The 21,067-nt window shown below is 41.1% G+C and overlaps 1 protein-coding gene across 5 annotated transcripts in view; it reads left to right on the top strand.

Moving 5' to 3' along the window:
* Positions 1-9,619: 9,619 nt before the first annotated feature.
* LOC111926423 (uncharacterized) overlaps positions 9,620-21,067 on the top strand; it is a 237,871-nt gene continuing 226,423 nt past the window's right edge. The window contains exons 1-2 of one of the 5 annotated variants that reach the window (XM_086875083.1): positions 9,637-9,667; positions 9,818-9,910. The gene's annotated coding sequence lies outside the window, so the exon portion shown is untranslated. Of the gene's footprint in view, positions 9,911-21,067 lie in introns of all 5 variants that reach the window. The other 4 variants (XM_086875084.1, XM_086875081.1, XM_086875080.1 and 1 more) reach the window with 4 other exon arrangements.

The following is a 21,067-nucleotide window of genomic DNA, read 5'->3' as shown; positions in this document are numbered from 1 at the left end:
ATACCTAAAAATGAAGCTAGAGGTGTAGGGAGGATCCAGCTGTCACTTCCATATTGCTAAATGAGAGGGAGCTTTTTATAATTGAGTGAACCAGGTGGTTTTTCTCTCCGGAAATGTATTCAGCTTACTCGGGTCTTCAGAACTCAAATGCTAATTTTCTCCTATGTTTTGGGAACTCCGTGCTTTTATCTTAAAATACAATAGTGTTTATGTATTATAATTCACTCTGCCTGATGTGCTTGAATATACAAGATCGTTGCCTCTCCCTGGGAATGAATCAGTCGTTTTGTTTGGAATAACTTTTGATGTTGGTACCATTCTTCCCATGCAAATCACATCCCACATTCTCCTCGCAGCTTTTGAGTGAATGAGTGAACAAGTCTCTTTGTCCCTCAGCACCATTGTTTTGGTGCTTTTGAACATAATATTTATACTTTCAATTTACATTTAAGAAAATTAGGAATTAAGAATTAGAGCTTAAATTTTGGAGGAAGACAGGGCCTCTTGAAAAATCAAGGAGAGAGGAAGGATGTGCTGTAAATGTAAGACCTACATGCAGGAAATGTGGCTTTACCTGTTTAATTATTAATTAATTGATTAGGTATTCTTAAGAAGACTGTCAGAGTGATGCTATTCAGCTCACTATCCTCAGCTGCCTATGTTTAATCTGAGGATAATTTTGCCTCTTTTTATTTTGGGGAATGAAACGTTTATAGGAGTGTTTATGTTTTGTTGTAGGGACAGAAGCATAGGACTGTGCATATCATCCACCATCCTATATTGTAACGTACAGGACAGCCTGAAACTCGGTTATCTGGGTGGAAGGCACAGGATTAGAGGTGTTATCTCATCCTGGATTTGGCCTTGCTTTTCCTGTCCCACTCCTTACGGAAAGAGAACATCCGAGCTGAGCGTGGAAGACTTTGGCTCTGAGCTGGTCACAGGCCCAACAGAATTGACTGGGATTTCTAGGGCTGACTGGGATTTTTAAAATAATGAATCTTTAAAAATTTCCAGAGCTTCATACACCTTCTCTGTTCCTTTGCTTTCCCCATGCTCAGAGACAAGTGATGGTTTGGAGGTGGACTTGTTGCAAAACTTCCGCAAAGGCTGTTCTTGCACAGCCCCTGTCGTGAGGTCTCCGGAGGGCTCCGGTTCCTATGGAATTTCCAGGTTGCTGCCAGAAGCACAGTTGACCCGATTCTCCTCTCTCTGTGTGGTTTGAAAAATGTCATATATTTCAGTTGTCACTGGTGCACGTGCTCCTGAATCTGGAGTATTTTAAGGGGAATCAGAATCTGGCATAAAGATCAGCTCCAACAATGAAACTGGATTGGCCCCTTGGTGCCATGAAATGCAACACTGCAGATTTTAAACATGGGTTTGAGATTCTTAATGTGGGCAAAATACCAAATAACTGTAGGATTATAAAAGTGCTCAGATGTTCAAAAGTTTGTAAATATTTTCATGAACATTAAGAAATATTTCTGTCAAATGCTTATTTTCATGGTGATACGATAGTTGCCCTCAGCTTCCCAAGGATTTCGTAGTGAGCGGGAGGTTTGAAAAACATGTGTAGGGACACTGTGCTGAAAAGCAGATACCTAATGAAAACCAAAGAAAGCAGAATAAATTAGCATTGATTTGCTTTCTTTACATCTCATCTCCACATGAAATCACTGAGTATTTCACAGGTTTTAAGAAAATTGTAACTTTCTGTGTCTGTAACATTCAGAATCTCCTGTCATCCAGGAATATCTTGTCATCCCCATCCAAGCATTGATATGTTTGTTATCAAAACAGATAAGCTTGCTCTTGAGTTATCATAAGAGGTCATTAAGTTTAAATATTTCTATGTACCCTTATGGCCAGATTTTTTTTTCAATAGTACTATTTTATTTATTTCACTGGAAGATTTCTTGGGAAGAAGGTATTGCCACTGCCTGGTGGGAGATCAACGTTCAGCTCAGAGATGGGCCTGTAGTAAAAAGACTGGAATTGTGGGCCTTTGCTCCAAGCACTTTACTCCTTGTGATTCTATAACTGATGGAAAAAATGTGTTAACGAAGCATCCAAGACCAGCAGAGATACTGAACTCACTATCCTCCTGGGGCAGCCCATATATATGCTTTAAAATGGGTTCATCAAAGATGTGGAATTCAAGGTTTATCTTAATACTTTTCCATTGAGAGTCATAAGACTACAAAAGCACTATAATAGGAGTTTACCTACTAATGATATTTGCAAAAGCCAGTTATTAATAGCTTATAAAAGGAATCAGGCTCCTTTTTTTATCCCAATAATTTATTTCACATCCAGGATTATATCCCTCCTCAATTTCATTTTCATTTGATAGAACAAGAAGTATAAAATACAATTTGCAGTGAGTCTGTGCCTGGCTGCACAACAACTATGTGCTAAAATGTATCAAAGGGCCCTTCCTTCTCAGGGAACACCCCTGAGCTGACAATGCAGTGGCCTTCTGGACTGGTGGTACTTAGGAAAGGAGAGGCACAAAATGGATGTTCTTGGCCAGTCTTTGAAAGGCCAATGTTTTTCTTGGAACCCCGTTTCCCTTTCCTTGGGAGGGTCAGGGGAACCTCTCATTTGGCTAATGAGACACATGGCACTGAATGCCTGAATGGTTTGGGGAGAGATGAAAAGTTCCTATTTACCCTGCACGGGGAAAACACAGATCTGGAGACCCACATGTGTTTCTTATTTCCAGGCGCTTTTATTCCAGTTATTTAGATGGATAGAGGCATCAAGCCAGAGTTTCCCCAACAACAACAAAGGTCTTACACTGTCCAAACACACGGCATTCCTGAACCCAATGGTCATGCCACCAAAAAAAGGTTGAAAGATTCAGCGTGGTCTGTTTAAACAAAATAGCTGTGTTATTCATTTCAGCTCTGCACATAGGCACCAGTGTTTACATGGCTAGGGTTCAGTTTTAAAGTGAGCAGAAAATGTTGGTAGAGACCTCAGGCCCTGCACATCCTCAGAAAAGGAAGGATGTTTGCCATGCTGGGGACAGAGAAAGTGAACCCAGCTCCTTACCAGATCCACATTTTAGTTGCCATGGTTGGGAAATCATTTTCTTTTGCAGTTTTGCCTTCTCTTTTTTCCTTATTGATCACTGCTGGTTTTGTTTATTCCACACTCGTTACCAAGCCTGATGCTTTCCTTGCTGACCGAAACCAGAACATCAGGAGGAGTTCATGAACTCTCCAAGTAGGGAACTCGTTTCAGGAAACCTGGAACCAAAGCCCTATTTGTGCTGTGTTTTGCCAGAATCCAGGTAGTTTTTAGCAGACAACTGGATGAAATGCCAGCATTTCTGATTCATGTGGATTCTGCAAACTGCTCCGAAGGAGCTGCTGCAAAGCCTTTGTAATCACAGATAACATTCCTTGGCCTTTCATTCTGGCTCTCAGAGATTTACTCCCGATTCAGCCCTGCCTGAGCATCGGTCAGAGGAGCTCTTGCAGGTGGGAGTTTCCCTTCATGTTCTGAGGGGAAGGGTTTGAGCAGGGCAGTGGACAATGGAAAATGTCAGAGAGAAGCTGCTTGGCTGCAAACACCACAATAAACTTTGTAGCTCTCTTCTTGGGCAAACAGAGTGCCTTTTTTTAGTTTTCAATACAAAGAATTCTTAGACACTTAAAATCTGTTTCCTTTCCTTTCCTTTTCATTCCTTCTCATGTGGACTTACTTGTTTATTATTAGTGGGTTTCTCATGCCTGCTGGCCTGTTGGCATTGAATATTTAGAAGAGACAAAAAGGAGCTAAGTCTTGTTTCTTTGGGAAAACAACTCCAACTTTATAGAGATTTGCATAGATTTTGTAAATACATATTAGATTAAGAGGATATATCATCATCCAGTTGCTTAGGTTTTGAGCCTGTGAACCTTAGCACAAAAATACTTCATGAACAATTCCATCTATTTTCTGTATAAGTGCTATTAATGAATGTTGGGGTCCACATCACTCTCCCAGCTTTCCCTGTCTGCAGTTCTCCTGTTGCTTCCGTCCCCAAAAGTACTTTTGTGACACTAAGTAGTTAAATTAAGAGCAAGATCAAAGATTTAGTTTTGAAGGTATTTTGGTATCTGCAAATGTAGATAGTTGCATGTTAGGTATTAAAAACAAAAATAAGCATCTAATTACTGTTGATTGCAGAGTTTTGAAACCGTGGTAGGCCCCAGGAGGCTCCTTTCTCCTAAGCCCCAGTGCAGAGCGTTTCTGATTGTTTGGGTGTCTCTCATGACAAAGCCAATCAGACAGGAACAACAGCAGAAGGCCTGAGAGGAGCCCAGGCTACCTGAATCTGGCTAATTCAGATCTGGCATGTAAATCTGCTCCCAGGTGACTTCTCTAGGTTCAGTCACACTTTGATCTTTAACTCTCATCTTCTTTGTGCTGTAGCTATTTCAATCCCATTAATTAGACCAATAATAATTCCTTCTCCTGAAGTAAAATAAATAAGCAAAAATAAACCATCACACCTTCTGCTGGATTCACACCTGGCTGTTTAAAATGCTCACAAAATCACACAGGGTAGAAAGTAATTGCATTACATTAAACTGATACCCACAGTCTTTCAACAAATTTCTTTGTTTCCATGTAATGAAGTTTTTATAAATTTATTGAAACTCCTTTCCCTCTACTCAAAGCTTTCTCCCAACTCTGTTAATTCTATGTGAACACCTCCCTTCATCATAGCTGTTATATTTTATATCAACAACCTTTTATGAAAGTTTTTCTTTACCTGGTGCCTTGAGACAAACCAAGCTTCAGGTTTCTGGAATGAGCTCACAATGGAAGTTTTGCTGTGTTTAGTGTTTTGGTATTTCATACATTTGAAGACATAAAGGTCTAAGCGAAGGAAGTGGTTTCACTTGAATTTACAGTCATGTTCTTATTGAAACTATAGGCTGTGTTTCCAGCTGCATCAATGTGGAAGCCTAAAACAACATCATCTTTAATTACAAGTTCATAAACTGCATTTACATTCTGTTTCTGTGTATCCAAAGCTTCTCATGAATGTGGGAGGACAAATTGTCTGGCATGAGAAGAAACAGAGGGATTTGGAATAATGATGTGCTGAGCAGAGAGGGAGCAACAGTGAAAGAGCCACACGGCTCATGTGGGCAGCAGAAGTGAGAGTGGGGCATCTCAGGCAGGATCCCACAGCAGGACTGGCAGCTCTCTGTGGGGTCAGTGGGGCTGCCAGAGAGACTTGGGGAAAACAGAGACAGTGTTTCTCTAAAATCACAACCACCCATGAGTGTGTGGGAAATGGATTTGATCACAGTGTAAATAAGGACAGAAGTGCCGAGTTCTTGTCCAAGCTCACTTGTTCCTGACCAAACACGTTATGCTGTTTGGACATGGGGGGTCTAGGCAGTGGATCTGCCCATGGCTGCAGCAGCTGCTGGGCCCAATCTCTCTTTCATATCCTACAGATTCATAAAGCTGGTGCTAAATGACCTTGGCTTGACAGTGATGTGAACCACGAGCGTTTGTGGCACATCTGAGACCACTGGGCTGGGCCAGAGCTGTGGACATCCCTTCAGCTGTGTCCTCTGGCATCATCACCAGACTGAGCAATCACAGCTTTCTCCCCCCATCTGCAGGGCCTCCTGTCTGAGAAACAGATCCCTCGCTCTGCCCTAAATATTTGCCAACAATGCCTTCAGTCAGGGCCTCCTGAGGACTCAGAAGTCAGGCTCTGTAACTCATTCTCTGTCCATCAAAGAAATTACTTTCTTCATTGTTTTCCTTCCCAGGCCTCTTCTCCAAATGCAGGTACTTGAGTCCTCAAGTAGTCAGGCTTGGTCTGAGCCAACAACAGCAGGACAATGAGGATGAGGTTGGGTTGTTCTGTGGCATTTTATGTTTTCTAGGCACAACATCTCCTCTGCAATTGCAGATTTATTAGAAACAAAACTGAATAATGTAACTGCAATTAATATTTCCTTGTTATTCTTCTTCAAATAAAGCCATTGGAAATGGGAATGAATCTAAGGACATTGTGTCTGTTCTTTTCATAAAGTCTAGTGCTGACATAGCTACTAAATAAGGACTTTTTTTTTATATTTACATGTTATTATTAATAGATATGTTACAGACATAAGTAATAGACAATAGTGTTTCCCTGATAAATCCCCTTAAATGTATCTTTTTATTGCTTTTATGTTTGGGGTTTTTTTATAGACACATTCCTAGTGTCATTTTTCTACCTCAGGAAGTGCAACAAATGTCCAGTTCTTTTTTCTGAATAATCTTCAAGAACAGGACTGTGTGGTTGGTGACAGGAGGGTATCTTACTTTGAATTTTTAGTGATGATAATGCCAGTTACAGCAGGCAGGTGCTTCAGTATCAGTGTCTTTGTAGTGACCCTTGGAAACATCCTTAAAATCTGTGACATTTTTAGCTGTGCTGACTTTCCTTGCCACCTCTTAGTGGTTGGTTTGGTACATCTTCACCCAGGACAAACATTCAATGTCACCTTTCTCTGCCTGTCAGCACTGTCCCGGTCTGCCCTGATCGCATTTACATTGATTAATATGTTGTGCTGAGTAATGAACCCTCCCCAAACTTTGTACAAGTGCATTTGCTCTGCAAATGACAGCAGCTAACTTCAACTTCAGACCCAGTTCTTTCAGAGGTTCATCAAGGTCTTCCTCCCTCTACACTCAGGAGAGTAAAGTCACTGATCTGAAACCAGCAACTTGTTAAACACAGCCCAGATTTTGGCTTTAAAGCAGTGTTTGTGTTGGAAGAAAGTTTAAAATGGGGGAAATTCCTTCAGGAAAGTTAGTGCAGCCAAGGCCTGGGTTTTTGTAGTTAATTTCTTTTCAGTGGTCAGAATCCCTGTCCTCTGCTGAACATAAGGACAGTCATGTCCCTCTCCCTTTTATATCAGGAGTTAGCAGCAGCAAAGGTCCATCCTTCCAAGAATTATGGTTCTTTATCCAGGTCTTTAAACTGTGTTTTAGTGGGAAGGTACCTATGGAAATCAAGGACATTTTTCATATTCTAACGCTTACTCCGCGTGCAACAAAAGGGAATTGCATCCCATTTGCCAAACTCTGTTCCTAGATGCATATTCTGATAAATATCCTTTCTCATCACACTTTCCCCACGTTTTCAAAGCGCTTCAGAAGTGTTGTGGGATCTGCTGGAATGAGGTGTTGTTATTAAAGGTGTGCAGGTGAAACCATCCATCTTGATTTTTCCCTTTATCCACTGGGGTGGACAAATCAAATCTTTTGTCTCTTTGGGGGGTGGAGAGAGGTAATTTTTACTAAATTTCACAACAATAGGCTGAGGAAATTATCTTTCTATTTCTGCTGTGTCTGGAATTCTGCTTTAGTCAGTCTCAGGTAGATTTCAGCTCTGCACTCCTGCATTGCCTGCCTTCCCCAGAAAAATGAATTCCTTGCAGAAACTTGTGTGCTGTTTGAATTTTTGCATGTTTGTATGTTCTGTGTGAAGCTGTAGCAACACCTTAGCCACATAAATTTGAAGAAAACATTAAAAAAACCCCAAATCCCCAAGCCTCGGTAGCAGTGCAAGGGATCTGGTGCTATGGAGCTGCTGCACCCCTTTTGTCTGAGTCTGCTGTGAACAGAAATCGAGGGCATTAAAATCTTGGGGTGAAACCCATCCTTTCTTGCCAGCTGATGTGTTTTTTTTCAGCATCAAATGATTTGAATCAAATGATTGATTGAAATGAGTTGCAAACATTTCCACACAGATGCCATTACATTTTTGACCATTTCTCGTGGTGCATGACAAAGAATTTGTGCTGTTAAAGCAGCCCCCAAATTGCAGCTGATAATTCCAGGAGGTCTGACAGAGCAGCAGTGCCCTGCTGGTTCTAATGCTGCTGGGTGGTGGTGCTGTCCCTCTGCATTCCAGCATGGACATGAAACCTGGAGCAATTAGCATTTGAGGAAATGCTACTGTAGCTTTTAAAGTATTTTTACTTTGCTACTGTCTAGTTCATTAAAAAGGGTTTTCAAGCTCCCAGTAACAGAATTACTATTGACAATTTCATTAGAACCATAACTTCAGTGCTTTCCAGAAGATCCAGTGTGGTCCATGGTCGCAGCCTGTCCATCTCCAATGTATTTACAGCTCCTCGGATTCATCCCCCTCAAATTCTGAAGGCCCAAACCCACCAGTTTTTGTGAACTGGATCCACCAGCTTCCAAAGTTCTTGGAGAATTACAGAGCTGTCAGCTGCCATCTGACTGTTCCTGTGGCTGGAAAGATGCTTCATGTGCAGGTGTGCTAAATTTATAATTGCAATTTATAGGCAGCAGTGCAGGGCCAGCCTGGCAGGTAAACACCGCCGAGCGGCACAGCTTGGGCGGGAGCTGTAAGCGCACAAGGAGCAGTTTGTGAGGGACCAGCAGCTACTTGGAGTCCAGCTCCTTGGAACAGAAACTGTCTGGGCTCTCCTGTCTCAGCTCCCTCTGCCCAAACAGGCATTGCAGTGTTGGGATGAAGTGCTGTCCTCTGACACCCCAGGTGTTCGTGTTCTCTGCTCACCATGACTCAGGGGATCCTCAATAATAAACTCAAATACAATTCAGATAATGTATTCTGTCTCTAAGTTATTACTGGTGTTATTGTTGGATTTACAGGCTGCTTGCCAGGAGGCCTTTACTCTAGGACAAGAAGAGCAGTGGAAAACCAGAAAAGGGAAAAATCCTTCCCCTCTGATCCCAAAGTCGTCCCTGTGTAGCAGCTTCTTGTTCAGGGAGATTTTAAAACTTGGATTAGGACACATCAATAGGAGAGAGTTTTGTTTTTCCTTAAAGCCAGTTTGTCTGTGAGCTTCTGAAAGTTTGGATCTTTGCAAAAAAGTTTTCTGAGTCATTTTGCAGCACTTTTTTGGGTTGGTTTAGATGGGAAACATTTCAAGAGTATTATGTAAAGCAGGAACAATCCAGCAAAGCATATGAGAAACAGGGGTGAAATCCTGGCCCCAGTGATAGGGAAAGCACAGTCTGGAATCAAATCAGGTCCCTTCAGACCCAAAAGTGTATTTATTTGATGTTTGGAGATAACATCAATATGCTGTTTGTACTTGCTGGCAGGATAAAATTGGCATAGAAAGGAAGATCTTTCAGAAAGAAGTTGACAGCTCATGCAATATTTCTATTTAACACAGGGTAAAGGAGATCAGAATTAATTTGGTGTTCTGTCAAGTTCCACAAACACTCCCTAGCTGAAGTGTGGTGTGTTTTCATTTAGGGTGGGTTTGCACTGGAGTTAAACAGGATGTTGGGATCCACCAGAGAGTCTGGGAGAGAAGCACTTATTTCCAATTGTGTTTTTCAGTGTTTTGAACTGAATAGTTTCTAGCTCCAGCTCTCACATTAAGACTGATTTTGTTCCAGGTTGATACTCTAGAAAGAGTTCCATGGAAACAGTTGTGAAAAACTGTACATTTGACCAAGAAGGGGAAAAAAAAAAGCCAACAAACTAACACCCCAGCTGAAAATCAGCCGTTATAATTTGAGTTTAATTTGATTCAGGTGCTTTCAACAGGTGCCCCTTGTTAGAGAAAAAAGCTCTGGGAGCCCTGAAAAGCCCTGGGCAGGGCGGGGCTAGGCCAGTATAATCCTGATTTTCAGCCTTTCTAGAGTGGGTTTAGTTGTCTAATTGGACAGCTAAACTTAGTTGATGAGTTTATAGCTAATTGCATTTTATTTACAAATTACTCTTTAGAATTTTGCTCCTGTACAAGTGAGTTTTATACAAATGGAATGATGGAAAGCTAGATTTGATTTTTAGGCTTTCTGTAGTTGGAGTGAGCTGGTCTTGACCTGAAAGTCCTTCGTCTGCCACCAGTGGATGCATGGAGAACAGAGAGGCTTGTCTCCAAAGGTAAGGTTGTGTCTTCTCTGGAAGTATTTTTAGAATTATTTGTTGGTTACACTACGTGGTGCATATTAGCGGAAGATTTATGCTGGATTTGTATCTGGCTTTGCTTTAGAAATTAAAATCTTTAAGGCACATCAAAAACCCAGTTAAAATACGCACATGTGCATGTTTTAAAGCATTAATACATGCACGTTAAAAGTTGCATGGCACACTAGTAAAAGCTATAGAGTTAAATATGTCTGTTTTTAATGAAGGAAACAAACATGTTGGTAAGACACTAGAAAACACCCTAATGCTGAGGGGAAAAGAAGTTTTCTATTTCCAAAGCCAGTTAATAAGGATATTATTTTGGTCTTCAACATTTTGAGAAGTTATGGGTTTGTGTTTTAGCATTTGGATTGGGAGGTGCTCAAAAACAATTCCTCACCTGAGCTCGCTTCTTGATTTTTATTGCTAAATTGGTGCTGTGAGATGCTGCAGTGCCCTGTGTTATAGAGCCATTGTAGGGCTGAGCAGAGCCCTGGTGTTTCTGCTCTAGGGCTGTGGCTGATGGAATCCAGGGGAGAGAGAAAATGGCCATAATGTGAGTGTGGAGAGGGAGAAGGGGGTGACTGACACCAAGTCCTAACGTGGTCCCAGTTTTGTAGCTGCAAACTAGGGAAAAATTGATGCTTTCTTTTGACTCTACAGACCGAGATGAAATTTGTGTGTGTTTTTAGCTGGAATGTGCTGGAAGTAGAAAATCTCCTGGTCAGAATAATTGTGGGTGTTTAGTTTAGAAAGAATTAGTTTGTGAGAGGCACTTGAATAGTCTTAAAGAATAAAAGGTTACGAGGCAATCATTTTTCTCCATGTTTGCCAAGTGTTGAACAAGAAATAATTGACTTGATTATTAGCAAGGTTGATTTTTTTATTTTTTTTGGTAATTATTTTTAGTGCAGATGTAAACTCCCTAACCATGGGGATGAGCTGCTGAGAGCAATTGTATAACCTTGCAATTAGAGGTGTTAAATAACAAGATGGAAAAACACCTGTTTAAAAATCATGCAGACACACCTGAACCTGATTCAGGGCCTGAGGATGGACTCTCCAATCTCTCAGGACCCTTTCCACTTGATGGTCTTGTGGTTTTGCAAACAGCCTTCAGTTTTGTGGTAAAGAAGTTAAAATGGTGACTGTTTCCAGCAGCATTTGTTTTATTTATTCACATAGTTCTTAACCCCTAGATTTATTGAAAGAAAGTGCAAACCTAGCAAGAACTTTTAAGGAAGGCTGGTACTTTTGTTTGGGTTAAACTTTGCCAGACTTTCTGGGCTGACTGAATTAAGGGATAGAGAGAGAAGCTGCTGTTCTCAGAATCATTGCGTAGGTAACACCTGTGGGTGGCTGCAGGTGGAAGCAAAGACCCACAATCCCAGGCACCCAGTTCTTGAAAACAAAAATGGGAGACTCTCAAGCATGTAATCTTAGGAATTGATTGCACATCCCTGCTTTTCCCTCCTGTTTGAGGTAGTGTTTGCTGTTCTTTACATAATGGAAGTCTGGATCCCTCTGTTCCCGGTTGAATGTCCCACCCACAGATCTTGGAAGCCTGATGGAAAGTTGTCTTTGACTTGTCTCGTACTGAGCCACCACAAAGCAAAAATATGGTTGAAAATGAGGAAAATCAGGGCTGCAAGTTGCGGTTTATTTGTGTTTTTTTGAGGTGCTAACTTTTCCCAAAAAGTGTTTGTGCCCATATCTGGAAGCTTTGCTCACTGCTTAGTACAGTGGCACAGAGTATTTCTAAAACACTGGGATGGTGATTGCACTGAAGTTGTGTCCCTGTCTGGCTCAAAAATCACTTTATGGAGACCATTTCTGCTTCTTGGTTTGTTTTGTTATTTTCCTACCTGTAAAAATAGAGTTCAGGCTTCAGGCCAAATGAATTGATAAGTTGTGGATTGCATTTTGATTGCTGTTATTTGTAAATCAACTCTATTTTAAGATTTAGAAGGTAATTAATGTTAAATGTTGGACATGAGGAGGTTGGTTCTGCAAGCTTGTATGTGTCTTAAGTATTGGAAATATTTATGATTAGAAAAGGAGGGTTAAGGAATTTATTCACTGCACAAATTTTTGCTTTACTACTTTATTTTTATCTCGATCATATATCAGTAATGGTTGAGTAATCATGCTTGATATAGAAAAAAACAGCCTTAAAGACTTCATGTGTTTTCCAGCTTTATTAGTTTTTTATTCCATTATTGGAATCTTGCTCTAAATGCAGTTTGTCACCTTTTTAATTATGGGGGGGGGGGGGGAAATGCCCTGCAACTCATTTAATTTCTAAATATGAAATCAAACATTTGGATTGAAACTGATGATCTTTGATTATATTTTCTCATTGGAAAATTTGTCTGAGGCTTTTCTGTTCCTGTAAAAATAAATTGTGAGGTAGAAATTCTGTAACAAAGCTGAGAAAAGTTTCATCCCAAGTCCTCTGACCATTACTAATGAAAAAAACCACAGTCTGTGTTTACTCTTGTTTGTAGAGGAATTCTGCTGTATTTTGACCTCATTCCCATCTTTCAGCCAAAGCTCTTGGCAAAAGGCACCTACTGCTTTTGGAACCGCATTGTGAAGAGGGATCAACATCTCCATAGGCAGTTCTCCATCAGTACAACATGAATATAATTTTTAATAGTCCATTTTATCACTGGTTTTATTTGCAGCCCCACTGTGCCATAATTAGGGATGATCTGTGCTGCAGTAATTTAGATTCCCAACTTTACCTCATCCTTGGCCCAGCATTCTTCTTCCTTGCCTGTCCTGTGTGTGCTGGAAAGCTCTGGTGAGGAAAGTCAGGAAAGAAAAGAAGATATCCAAGGAGTTGGCAGTCAGACATGGATTTAATGTGTGATGCTGACACAGTTGCTTCATCTAAGTGGGTTTTTCCTCCCTTATGCTCCCAAAGCTGACTCTTCCCAAGCTTTCCCTGTCCCACAGCACCTCTGCAGGTGTTGCCTGGTCCCTGCTGGGGTCAGGTGGGATCAACGAGCCCTGCAGCATCTCCCCCCTCTCCATTTCCATGTTCTCAAATCTGTTCCCATACCTGTGTCAGCTGATCTTTGATCCAGCAAACAATTCTCTGTTGCAGTTGTTGTTTGCTGCCTGTGTTGGGCTGTGATAGGAGAGCTCTTACATCTGTACATGTTAATCTGCCCGTGCTGAGCCGTGCCCCTGGGTGGCCTTGTCATCCACAATCAGTGTCAGCCTTCCCTGTGCTTAGTGTTTGGGCTTAAATAATCATATTTTACTTCTTGGAGACATTGCTTTGCAGCAGACCATGGAATGCCAAGTGGACGTTATCATTTGTTTGGCCCTGCTCCTGGGGCACCTTAAAAGTTTTGCTGTTTATTGAAAAATCCACCTCCTTTAGGTGAGGAGGTAAATTAGATTTTTTTTTTTTACTATCAGAAAATGTGACAAGAGGCTTCTTGCATATTGCAGTGACTGAAAAAATAAAGCACTGTTAGCTCATGTTTACAATTCATCATTTTAGTTTGGATACAAGTTACTCACAGTTCTGTGCTTTGGAGGTGACTGAAAATCTCATAGTCCCACATTTCAGGGAGGAGGGATATAGAAGAGGACAATTGCTCTCATAATCTTTGGTTATATCCATGCTTTTTCTGTGTTGAAAGATGAAAAAGATAAAAGGGAAAGCACTGTTTATTAAATGTAGCCTTCCTATATACTGGGAGTTATGAATTTGGCTTAAGCAACAGGTGAGGGTTCAGTAATTCTCATTTTATTGACATGCTTTACACATTCTAACCTGTTTTCTAGAGCAGAAATGTTCTAGATGTGTAATTTCTGTTGTGGTTTCTAGAGCCTGGAATTGCTCACAGCAATTAATTTTCTCTAGATTTGAGTAGGAGAGTGTTATTTGATTTGTAGAGCAAAAGAATTTAAAGAAAAAAAAAGAGCTTTTATTTGAAAATATCTGGTTTTTTCCTTAGTTAAATTTGTCATAGGCTCATGGCTTATCTATAGGTAGTTGTTTGTCCTAGAAACCATCATGGTTACTAAATATATGGAATTAAAAAAAAAAATCAAGGTTGTGCTGAAATGAATGTAGTTAAAATTCAGAAAGAGAGATTCCTTAATTAACTTAATAAAATTACTAATGGAAGCATTTTAACTGCTAAATTTAATTTACTTGTCAAGATATCAGGCTACAAAGAGGAGGGAAGAGTGGAAACTCTGCTTTCCATTATGATGTACTCTATTATAGAATAAATTTGCTTAAAATGAAATATATCACAAAAAGCCATCAATGACATCTTAATTTGGAACAGCCAGTTGAAAAGTAATTAGACTGTGAAGCAATCAGTTCTAGTAAATCAGTGTTTCCCTTTACATAAACATACGTTTTTGCTATTTATAAATAGGAGAGACTTCCAGAGTCTCAAGTAGCAAGGATTTTGATTGTGTTTCTACTGTATGTGTGTTCTATTTTACATCACAAAACTGTCAAAACAAAAGGAATTTGGGTTTGATTGGGAATTGATCCAGGGAAGTGCTGGAGCAGAGGTTTCATTTTAACTGTTTCCTTTATGAACATGGCTCCATGGGCCCCCCTGTTCCCTGACAGAGGCTCTTCCGTGATGGCACATTTTCTTTCAAAATTAGCCTAAACCCACTTCTAGGAAAGTCAAAAATTTATAAACACTGGGGGAAATTTCACCTTGAAGATTCAAGTTGTCTATTCTTGCATTTATCCTTCTAAGACCCTTAGTTTGGGTGGCTGTGAGTGAATCCCATATTCCAGGGCCTGGGTGTTTTCCTATGGAAAGGCAGCTCAGCACACCTGTTATGCCTGGAGTTTAAAGCTGGTGTTGTGGGATCTGATCAGTGCCAGGAACTTCACTCCCAAATGGAGCTGTGTGAATGGAAACTATTAATTTTACTTTTCTGAAGGGGGATGCTTGTGGCAAGGGAGGAAGGAAGAATTGTTTCACAATCGTAGACATTTTGAAGATAAAGTAGGAAACTCTTAGGCTGTAATTTTTACCAAGAAGTTATTAACTTTTTAAACCATACTGACTAACAGCATTAAGTGAAATTTGAAAGCAAATTACTTCCTACATAACACAGGACTCCTGCTACAGCTCAGATCCTTGTTGGTTTGAACTGTTCTGGTGTGTTCTTTAAGGTAAAATCTTTGAGCTCCACAGATTTGCTGCAGCTCTGGTCCTGTTGCCACCACTGAGGTGGGAAAAGAGCTGCTTCCATTTGGAATTGTGCTTGGGGCAGGGGTCTGTAAATGTTAGAGGTACTTGTGGGTGCTCTGGGAAGTGAGTTAGACCAGCATTAAATGATGTTAGTGAATGTGCTGAGAGGGAATACCCAAGGGAGTAAAGCAGGACAGTGACACCTGTAGTGAAAACTGAATTCATCAAAGTCTTTGCAGCTGGGAGTTTCTCTCTCTCTCTGCCAGACAGCCCATGAATTGAAATGTATTTAGTTTTTCATAATTTAAGAGCAATTTACCTGAGAATTCATAACATCCACACTTTTCAGAGGCAGATTTTGGCTTTCCCAGTCAGGCAAAAACAAAGCTCTGTTTGTCTTTGCAGCTGGGTTTGACTGGACATGGTTCCTTCTGCTGTCCCAGTACCTCGGAAGAGATGCCAGTGTGAAGGCAGCCTGGGATTAGAGCAGCTTCACGTGCTGTGGCTGCAACGAAGTATGCAAGCCCTTTATCCCCAAACTTCTTATTCAGAGTGCACAATTGTAAAGGAAAGAGTTATAGTTTAACACAGGGCGCTTAGGAGTTTGCTTTCAGTAAATATGCTGTTTATAACACGGCTTTTTTGCAAGCAGCAAGTTTATTATTAATTCTAATTTAATCTCTCTGGTTTTGAATGCATATATTTTTAGTTGTGATTTCAGAAGTTAAGCTGGAGGCATTAGTGAAAATGCAGCATGTTCCATTAATTGTTGTGTGCATTCTTCTGAAAACTTTTATCATTGAATGTGCTTTCTTTTATGTCACTGGAAATACAATTCTTTGATGTATGTCTCTGGATTTTCATAGTGCTGGTCTGAACCCAGTGGTAGTGCACAGATTTTTTTGCCTTTGACCTGTTTTGATCACAGACCTGTTAGTTTGGAATCACAAAAATGAAGTTGTTCCTCTAGCTGAGGAAAGCTCTGTTGGTTTCTTTAGTCAGCAGCTGAGCTGCATCTGCAGCAAGTTTCACCTTTTTGGGGGCAATAGAGTTGAGTTGCTCCAACTCCTGGAGCAGGAGAGGCTTTACTGAGCAGAGAGGATGTGCAGGCAGGGGTGCCATCCCTAATTACTGCCTGCTACAGGGCTGTGCTCTCCAGATTCTCTGGCACATGAAAAAACTCCAGCTTTAAAGATGAATTGGTGACTGTTCAGTACAGAATCTGCTGTTTCTGGATTGTGCTCTTTGGGGAGTTATCACCTCCTTTTCTCCTTAATAAACTTGCAGGTTATGGTAATTTTTTGTTGTCTTCATGGTGATGTTATGGGGGCAAAAGGCAGCTGAAAGTGCTGTTACCACAACTGTCTGTCTTGCTTCTCTTCTGCTGCCTTTCATTTATCACAGAGCAAGAGAAGAATAAACAGAAGAAAACCTGGTTGTATTTTGATGTGAGCACAGTGTGCATCGTGACCATGACTTGTGTATCAGAGAGCTTCAGTTTCCTGTTGACTTGGTGGCATGATATTTAACATTCTCTTTTATAAGTTTGTTGTTTACAGCAATTTAGTATTTCTGCTTAGCCTAATGATTACAGCAGAGTCCACCCGGGAGAGTTCAGCCTCCAGCCTTTGAAGGCCTCATTTGAACATCTTTGCAACTGTAAGGAATGGCTTGAGGCTGTGCTATTTAACACAAAAGAGGAAAAACCCAATGAAAAAAACAACAAAAAACCACCCCTTTTCTTGTTTTTGTTTGTCCTTATTCTGGATTGTTAATGGCTCTCAAAATATAGGTCAAAGATATGTGGATCTGTAGTAAATAAAGGCTGGGGCTGGTACAGCTGTTACTGGAGGGTATGAGGCACTTTGTCTGGAGGCACAGAGTGTTTAACACAACCTCATCCCTTCTTCCCATTCCAATTCCTGCTCATTCTTTGGTCTGTTGGCTCATACCACACCAGCCACACTCTCTCCAGCTTTTTGTGATCCCTTTCTGAGGGGCACAGAGATAGTGCAGTACAAACACATTTTGCACTCATCTCAGGTAGCTTCCCTCAGTAATTAGCATTCCATGATGTGCTTTGTCTTCCTGGATTCTTCATTCTCATTGAGTAGTTGATTACTTGGAAGGAAAATTCTGTGTGAGGGGAGAGGATTTGAATTCAGCTCGTGGGGTAGAGTCCAGCCCGGTTTCTGTGTGTCCTGCTGACATCACCCTCTGTGCTGGGTATTGAATGACCTGTCCCCACCTGTGTGGTTCAAGGTGACTTTATATTTATTTTCACAAGCTGTGATTTGTATCCTGATAACTATTTATTTATTTGCACTTCTGTCTGTGCTTGGCATCTCTGAGGGTTTAACAGAGGTGATCCCAATTGGAGCCCTCTGTATTTGCATACTGTGGCTGCCACAGTGATCCCTTGCTGAGGCACTCATTTGAGGAGTCAAAAATATGAAAAAGTATGTTGTTTTAAATACACAATATCATAGATGGATTAAATGATTTTTTTCTGACACATTACAACAGTTCAGAAGTATTGTCATTTAGTGTTGTTGGTTTGGTTGTTTTCCTTCTTTCCTTCCAACCTACCCCCTATTCCTTCATTTTCTTTAGCACAGGTTATAGACTTTATTAATTTGGATATAATGGAAGAACAGGCCAAGGGGAAGCAGCTGCAAGGCAACTTTTAAGTGTAAATTATAGCATGGTACATGAACTTGATGGTATAAATCTCATAGCACTTAATAGGTTTGGGGCACTAAAATATTGTGCAGGACACAATCTGTGTTGGGAAGTCTCATTTCCCATTGATCTGGATGTAAATATCTTCCTGATTGGAGTTGATTCCCCAGAACCTCAGGTTAATGAGGAAAGTTTCTGGAGAGCCACAGTCCTTGGTGCTGTTGTTTGAGGTTTTCAGAGTGTGCTGAGTTGGTAGGGTACAAGATCCCAGCTGGATATGTCTGTCCCAGGGATAAAACTAAGGGATTTTTCTAGGAATCTCTGCCTTTTGGAAGGAGAGAAACCTTTGGTGTCTTTCTCTGCAGGTACTGAATGATGCCCTTATGTTTTGGATGTAATTTAGGTTTTTCTTCCTCCCAGTGAATATGAATACTTAAAATAGCTTTTAATCTATCCACAGAAGGAATTGCATAAATAGACTTTTGCAATTTATGTTGGAATTTTCTAACTAAATATAGTTATTATCTTATGTGGTTTCGGCACCTTCCTAACTGGCTTATTACATCATGGGCTGATGACCTTAACTCTGCTGTCTAGAAAGAGAAAATGAAATTAGAAAGGGAAATGAGCTTCCACAGGAAGCAAAGCCAGGGAGAAACAGACTTCAACTGCACATGGGCAGCATCTCAGTTTCAGGCAGGTCCTGCAGTGGTGGGTTCCACTGCCATTCCAGAATGGTCCCATTGCTAACCAGGTGGAGCAACTTCTTGGAGGACAAGGCAGAGAGAGTCCATGACAAACAAACCTTTCAGGCACGCAGATTATGTCAGACACTCTATTTTTTAAGCACTTGTTTTTCCTAAGAAAATCGGGGATTTGATGCTTTTGCTACTCTTTTGGTTGTTGTTCTTAATGTATTAAGTAGCTCTTGGAGTAACCGCCTTCATGTGTCTGTGGTCCCCAGGACAGCACTGATGATAATGGCAATAATACTTATCACTTAAATGACATTTTACAAATTCCAAGTGTTGGGCAACAAACATTAATTAGCTCTCACAAGAGCCTGGCTGTGAAGTAGGTAAGTGCTGCTATTCCCCAGTGGCACACAAGGAATCAAAAGCAGAGAGGTAAATCCTTCAGGGAGACACCAGCACTCGGCAGGAACTGAGGCTGGTGACTTTCTGCTTCCCAGTTTGTGTCAGAGTATGCACTGCCTGCATCACAGTTTTAAAATGTGCTTCTGAATTCACAGAAAATAACCTGGCACATGGGTTCTGTGGTTCTTGCACCTTCAGGAGGAGCTTACAAGGCTGTGGCAGACATTCACAGGGAGACTGCTCCCGTGCCCTGGTCTCAAACCCAAATTTTGCTGTTATGCTATTTTTTAACACTCTTCTTTGGGCATGCCCAGAGGTGTGGTGGGCAGAAGAATTCAGAGAGCAAGTTGAGGTGTCAGTGTGGTGAAATTATCCACACACAGGTCGAAATGGACTTTTTTTTTAATGCAGAGATGCTATACCAGAAGTTCAGAGTGATGTACCAGCAATGTCTGCTGATAGTGCTGGGAAGAGCGAGATCCTAAGTCAAAATCATAAAATCAAAACCGTAGCAGAATGGTTTGGGTTGGAAAAGATTTTAAAACCCATCTCATTCCAGCCCCTCTGGTGTGGGCAGAGACATCTTCTACTATCCCGGGGTGCTCCAAGCCCAGCCTGGCCTTGGGCACTTGCAGGGATGGGGCAGCCACAGCCCCTCTGAGCAGCCTGTGCCAGGGACTCACCAACCCCACAGGGAAGATTTTGTTCTTAATATCCAATCTAAATCTGTCCTCTGTCAGTCTGAATCCATTCTCCTTGTCCTATCACTCAATCCCTTGTAAACAGCCCCTCTCCCTCTTTCTTGTAGACTGCCTTCGGGTACTGGAAGGCCACAATTAGGTCACCCCTAAGCTCTCACTTTTCCAGGCTGAATAAAATGCAGGGATCTTCCCTACCTGTCCTAGATTGTCATGGAGACACTTCTAAAGCTGTTTTGATCACTATGTGCCTTGATTGAATTGAGTGAATTACATTCACAAGTCCCTCCTCTTCCCAAATTCCTGGCTTTGAAGCTTCTCTCAGAAGTTACCAGTGATTTTTTTCCAAGGAAGTTATTGCAGCAGGACAGTGATGGTGATCTGTGTCCCTGTGGCAACCATTCCTGTATCCTGGTAATAGCCAGACACAGCCAGGGCTCCAGGGTTTGGTAGGCTCTGGGTCCATTTATATAATGAGATCCCCATCATGGAAATTTTGCACTCTGTAATAAAATCATGTTTCATAAAGCATTTCTGTCTTTCACCACTGTTGTATCTTAAAATAGTTTTTATTGATCAGCAGATGAAGAATCTCTGAATGTTCTAGGGTGCAGTAAATGTCCCTTCTGTCTTTTGGTGACCCTGTAGATCAGATATTAACAGCTCAAGTTCTGCATTTTCTGCTGGAAAATACATTTCTGAGCAAGACATTTTGCACGTCTGAAATCCAGAGCTTGAATTTCCACCTACAGGTGGGAGGTGTCCCCGCCTGTGGCAGAGGGCTGGAACTGGATGAGTTTTAAGGTCTCTCCCAAATGAAACTGTTCCATGATCAATCCCCAGTCACCTTTCCAGGACGTTGGCCCATCTGCATTAAAGATGTCATGGATCAGATCAGTGGAGCCAAACTGGCACTGCTTTGAATGTCTCTCTGGCTTTCCCAGATTCTGTGCAAATGTCCCTTCATTTTTTGTGCTGTGGGTATTGGCAGCTACTTTGATGGAAAGCTGAAAAAAGCAGTTACAGGTATTTTAAAGTTTGGTACCTTGAAAATACATAGTAAATTAATTATCTTTGAATTCCATACTTCTTAATTTTCCATCCCTTCTCTTTACTTGTGCAAAGACAGAAGAGGAAACTCAGAACTGTAGGCAGCTTCCTGGCTATTTGAAACAATTTTAGGGACAAGGCAATGGATTAAAGCTCTATGTGAATGCTGCTCACAACGAAGGCAGTTGTGGAGATATTTGTCTCTGTTTTTATGAGTAGCCAAAGGATCATCAGTAAACATGATTAAATTCAAAAAGCTGTGAAGAAGAGGCACTCGTGTGTGTGTGTGAAGTCAATAATTGCAACAAACCCATATTGTCTTGCAATTACAAAGGTGCCTGTGCAGTCCATGTTGGTATTTGATTAAGGAGAGAGGAAAAAGCTCAGTGCAAGCCAAATGCCTTCAGAAAACTC

The sequence above is a fragment of the Cyanistes caeruleus genome, chromosome 2, assembly GCF_971803275.1.
Source record: "Cyanistes caeruleus chromosome 2, bCyaCae1.hap1.1, whole genome shotgun sequence".
Taxonomy (NCBI): Eukaryota; Metazoa; Chordata; class Aves; order Passeriformes; family Paridae; genus Cyanistes; species Cyanistes caeruleus.
The sequence above is the reverse complement of the archived record's forward strand: the minus strand, read 5'-3'. Positions and strand labels throughout refer to the sequence as shown.